We start from the raw sequence: 5,000 nt of genomic DNA, 5'->3' as shown, positions 1-5,000 counted from the left end.
CAGCGGGGATGCGATCCCACGACCTGGTGCTTAGCAGCCCAACAACATAGCCCCTAAGCAACCACGACGGGTGCCCAAGATGGTGGGGTCAAACCTCTGGCCCACAGCACAGCAGCCAGATTAGCCAGATTAGGCCAGATTAGGCTACAATGGCCTGTATACTTGCGGGGTCCGATGTAGTCCTCACCATTGAGAAGAAGCAGGAATTTACCTGAACAAAGAACTATTTATCAGACGAACTTAACAAATTAGAATTGACCGCGCGAACAACAAATGAACTCTACACGAAAATACACGCAAAGTGCCTCGAGCGGACAGTCACGCGGCAATTTTGCGTGTATTGGCGGGTTTGTTTCACGCTCGGAAAAACACTCTTATGTAGCCCGTATTGAGGAACAGAAAGTTGTATCGGGAGTTTTTCATGCTGCTCTACAATTTTGTAATTGACACTTTTCATCTAATTGCAATACTTTAGTTGTTGATTAATTCGTTAAGACTATCTAATTAGGCGGAATGCAAAAAATATAATCTCAGTATCTCCAAGCCACGGCAAGCAAGATTACTTTGGTTCTGTGCAGGTACGTGGCATTTGCATATTTTTAACGTTTGGCCCAAGTTAAGTGAACCACCCTTCATATTGATGCACAACTGCCTAAATACTAGAGTAACCAGAAAGCCATGAACATACTGTAATCTGCTGTAACAACCAGAATGTAGATGCAGCTTTTGCTCAAATTTCAAAAGTTGATTCCTGCCTCGCCATGTCAACATAAATATATGGCCTTCTTTAATTTTTGATCTCAAGCGGATGGGAAAGATCTAGGTTTATGTTTACAGTTGACGTATGTTCTGGTTGATACAGGTTACAGTTTTACGAAAAGAATTAATGCTAAACAAAGTATGGGGTTTTACGTGCCAAAACCTCCATATGATTATGAGGCACACCGTATGGGGGACTCCAGATTTATATGGACCACCTGGGGTTCTTTACCGTGCACCTAAATCTAAGTACACGGGTGTTTTCAGCATTTTGCCACCATCAAAATGCGGCCGCCATGGCCGGGATCTGATACCGCGACCTCGTGCTTAGCAGCCCAAAAAGAAGTAATGTCGTGTTTCGAATAACTTAAAACACTCTATATTCCGCCTTTTTTTTTTTTTTCAGTATGGAAGGAAATATGTGCAGGCGCGAACCTTCGCGCAGACATAGCTTGGTTACTTATCTGGGGTTGCGCATACCGCGCAAGCTGCTGTGCGTTCGAAAACATTGTAGTGGAAAGTGTCAAGGCGGCTGCGACCTATAATCAATCAATCAATCAATCAATCAATCAATCAATCAATCAATCAATCAATCAATCAACCAATCAATCAATCAATCAATCAATCATATGAAGCGTGTCATGAGGAGGACGGAAAATACAGAGCGTACGCGAAAAGAACAATCGTTTTACAAGTGAACTGAAGTCTTGCTCGTGGAGAAACTCCCGTCGCCTGTACGTACCCCTTGCGTACCCTGGGTGCGAGCTCGTCGGTCAGAGCAGTCGCACGAAAACCGCCGAAGCCGACACTTGTGCATACTTCATTATTCACTTCACGTGACAATTTTTTCACTGGACACACTTACTCATGATCGTACGCACCTCGGAAAACCACACGCACGGGAAAAACACCGAAACATTCGAGGGCGGGAGGGGGGGGGGGGGGGGGGCGGGGGGCGTATTGTAGCAGACGAACTTCCCGAGCGAGTTTTTCTGCAGCGGCGTGAACTGCTCCTTTTACTTCCAGCGGAGATAACAAAAATATGTATTTTACTAATACTGCACTAAAAGGCGATCGTCAATACTTTGCGGATCACATCTATTTAAACTAATTCGATCTTTATTTAGTTCGAACAAAATGAAATTTGCCACGTTTTTTATTTCAAAATTGATTTTTTTTCTTAGGCGTGCTTGTCTCCTCCTCCAGCAACTCTTATAAACCCCTTTGTTGACGTCGCTCACAACTGGTTCGGGACCAATTGTGAGCGACGCGACCTTGTGAAATTTCGCGACCTTGTGAATTGAACTCACGCGTGCTGCGATGGCCTGTGGCGCTCCCCTCTTATCGCTCGTGGCGTCGGCTCATGAAGCCCCGGCAGCATTTGCTTCTACGAACATGCGCGCATCGTGTGACCAGTCAGTCGATGCATACGCGTCATCTGACAGCGGCTGCCTATCCGAGATTCGTACTGTCGATTGCGGACTTGTCGGCAATCCCGACAACTGCTATGGTTTGCCAAGGCCAACTAGCTCTTGCAGACGTAGACCTCGTGTGTCGCATTGCGTAGCACGGCTGCGCGATAGCGCATGCGCGCGCAAGTTTTCTTCACACCGAAGATGCAGGAATAAAATGGCCATACTTATAGCACTTGATTCGCTTCAGGGATATTCCGAGGTGTGCCTCTGGATATGCATAATTTTTTTAACAGCGGGCCTGTATATGTCTACCCTCCCATAATGTTTCAATGTCCGCGCCTCAAAACTCCCGCGCCCTCTGAGAGGAGGCAAAGGAAACCAGGAAGGCATGTGCTGACACCTAGCGTAGCAAGAGGAAAGCTAAGATAAATGTGGGCAGCTTGCACTAGTGGTGCAAGGCTGGAGTAAACAGCGGAGTAGGTGATCGACCTAGCTTTACTTCCAGGTTTTACTAGGCTTGGCTAAGTTTTACTAGGAAATGCTAAGTGCTGCTAGGAACGGTATTCCGAATGGGCTCGCCGCCGACGCTCAGATTCTCGCTTGGCCGCGCGACGCGTTTCAAGATGAGCGGCTTCTTCTTCGGTTGTCCGGATCTTGTTCGGTCATCCCATGTACTCGCCACACAGTTAACGAGAACTGTGCCGCCGTCGCGGCGGCTCCGAGATTTATCTCCCCGAGCTCTATCTCCACGGCCAAGCTGCGCCTCCACACATTCCGGGGCGTGGCTGGTTAACTTCAGGCGTGTTTCCCGTTCAAATGAAACTTGCTAGAGTGTCTGCGATTTTTAAAGGTGGGTCGTTTGACGAACTCAACAACTACAGACCGATATCTGTCCTTTCTGTATTTGCAAAAATTGCTGAACACATTATAAATAAGAGGATTACAGGTTTTTTAACGAGAAACAGTATTATCGCAAAAGAGCAGTATGGATTCTGCAAAAACAAGTCTACAGAGACCGCTTTACTTAGCATCAAAGAATACATTCTTGACAACATTGAAAATAAAATATATACACTTGGGATATTTCTGGATTTCAGAAAGGCATTTGACTGCATACAGCACGACCGGCTTTTGCGGAAAATTCCCTATTATGGTATTCGTGGTACCTCGTTGCAACTGATACAAAGTTATCTAGCATTCAGAAAGCAATACACTACAGTAAATAATATACAGTCTCAAGTTGAATTCATTAAATATGGTGTCCCCCAAGGATCCATCCTTGGACCTGTCCTGTTCTTGCTGTTCATTAATGATATAGTAAATATTGAGGGATATAAGAAAATGATATTGTATGCTGATGACACAAACGTATTTTTCTCAGGTCCAAACGTATGTGAACTGTATAAAGAAGCTAACGTGTGGATGAACAAGTTAAATATATGGTTAAATGCAAACAAACTCCAGTTAAACATAGCTAAAACAAAGTACCTGCTTTTCATACCTAAAGGAGTAACAAACATTCCATACAGACCAATCTACTTCCAAGGTAGCGAGATTCAGCAATCAACAACAATAAAATTCTTAGGAGTGCATTTCCACGAACATCTCTCTTGGTCCCCCCAAATTGACATGATAAAAAAAGATCTTTCCAGGATAATCGGCATTTTAAATAGACTAAGGTATTACGTACCATCGAATGTTAAGCTTCAAGTTTACTACGCTCTAGTTCATTCCCGCCTAACATACTGTTCCTTGTTGTGGTTAACAACGACTGACACAAACCTTAATTCCCTCCTAATTCTTCAAAAGCGTGCAATACGTGCAATTTCAAACATTTCACTTCGCGAAAGCACACGACCATATTTCAAAACCTATAAAATATTGCCTATCAAGCAGTTATACAGACACAAGCTATGTTTGGAGATACTACGTCAGTATCAGTTAAATTCATCACTTTTATTGGATACATATCATGTTAAGCAAACCCCGTACGACCTACGCCAGAGCTTAATATACAAACCTCGATCACGCACCAACTACGGAGACCAACGATTAACTTATCAAATACCAGACATGCTTAATCAATACCCAACCATACTACATTTACTGGAGTGTGGAACTTCATCTAAAGCATTTAAAAAAATAACAAGAGAACTACTAGCTGAAGAATACGAACGTTTTCACGATGTCTAAAACACTTGACGTACCTTAGCACTTTGACATGTTGTTCCTTATAGCTGTACAATAGTGCTAATAGTGCCTTTCACAATTTTGTTTAGTACTGCGATTTCTCTCATGCGGACACCGATTACTTGTATGTACAATCAACTCGATTTTCTGTTTTGACCTGTACAGCATAAACATGCATTTATTGTGTTTTTTTTTTCTCTTTTTTCCACTGCATCATGTCGCTGCTTTGCTGCCAGGGTGGCACGGCCAAGTCAGGCATTTCCTCAGCCTTTAGCCGTGTCTCCCAAGGCAATTTGTACCAAATTTGCCTTTAATAAACCCACAGAAAGAAAGAAAAGAAACCTGCCGAGCCGACGCCAGAGGCGGCTGCTGCAGTCTCGGACACCGCGCGCGTTCGGGGCGAATGCGGGGACATGGGGCGTCGGCAGCAGCTATACGTGTTGCCTCGTTGGTGCTGCTACAATTATCTTTCTCGCTCTTATTTTCTCTTTCTCTCTCCCGAGCATAGAGCGCGCGGTGCGCATGTTTTCCTTCCCTCTCGTTAACATCCCATGTCAAGGCAACATGTGCATGGCACGGAGAGGAGGCGAAACACACGCCACTCGGCGAGGTGTTGCTAGGCAACGTGCGGTGACC

The 5,000-nt window shown here is 44.6% G+C and overlaps 1 protein-coding gene across 1 annotated transcript in view; it reads right to left on the bottom strand.

Moving 5' to 3' along the window:
• Positions 1-5,000, bottom strand: part of LOC119432563 (uncharacterized) — a 32,871-nt gene that overhangs the window by 14,584 nt on the left and 13,287 nt on the right. The gene's annotated exons all lie outside the window — the stretch shown is intronic.

Source organism: Dermacentor silvarum, chromosome 11 (genome assembly GCF_013339745.2).
Source record: "Dermacentor silvarum isolate Dsil-2018 chromosome 11, BIME_Dsil_1.4, whole genome shotgun sequence".
In the NCBI taxonomy this organism is placed as follows: domain Eukaryota; kingdom Metazoa; phylum Arthropoda; class Arachnida; order Ixodida; family Ixodidae; genus Dermacentor; species Dermacentor silvarum.
The sequence above is the reverse complement of the archived record's forward strand: the minus strand, read 5'-3'. Positions and strand labels throughout refer to the sequence as shown.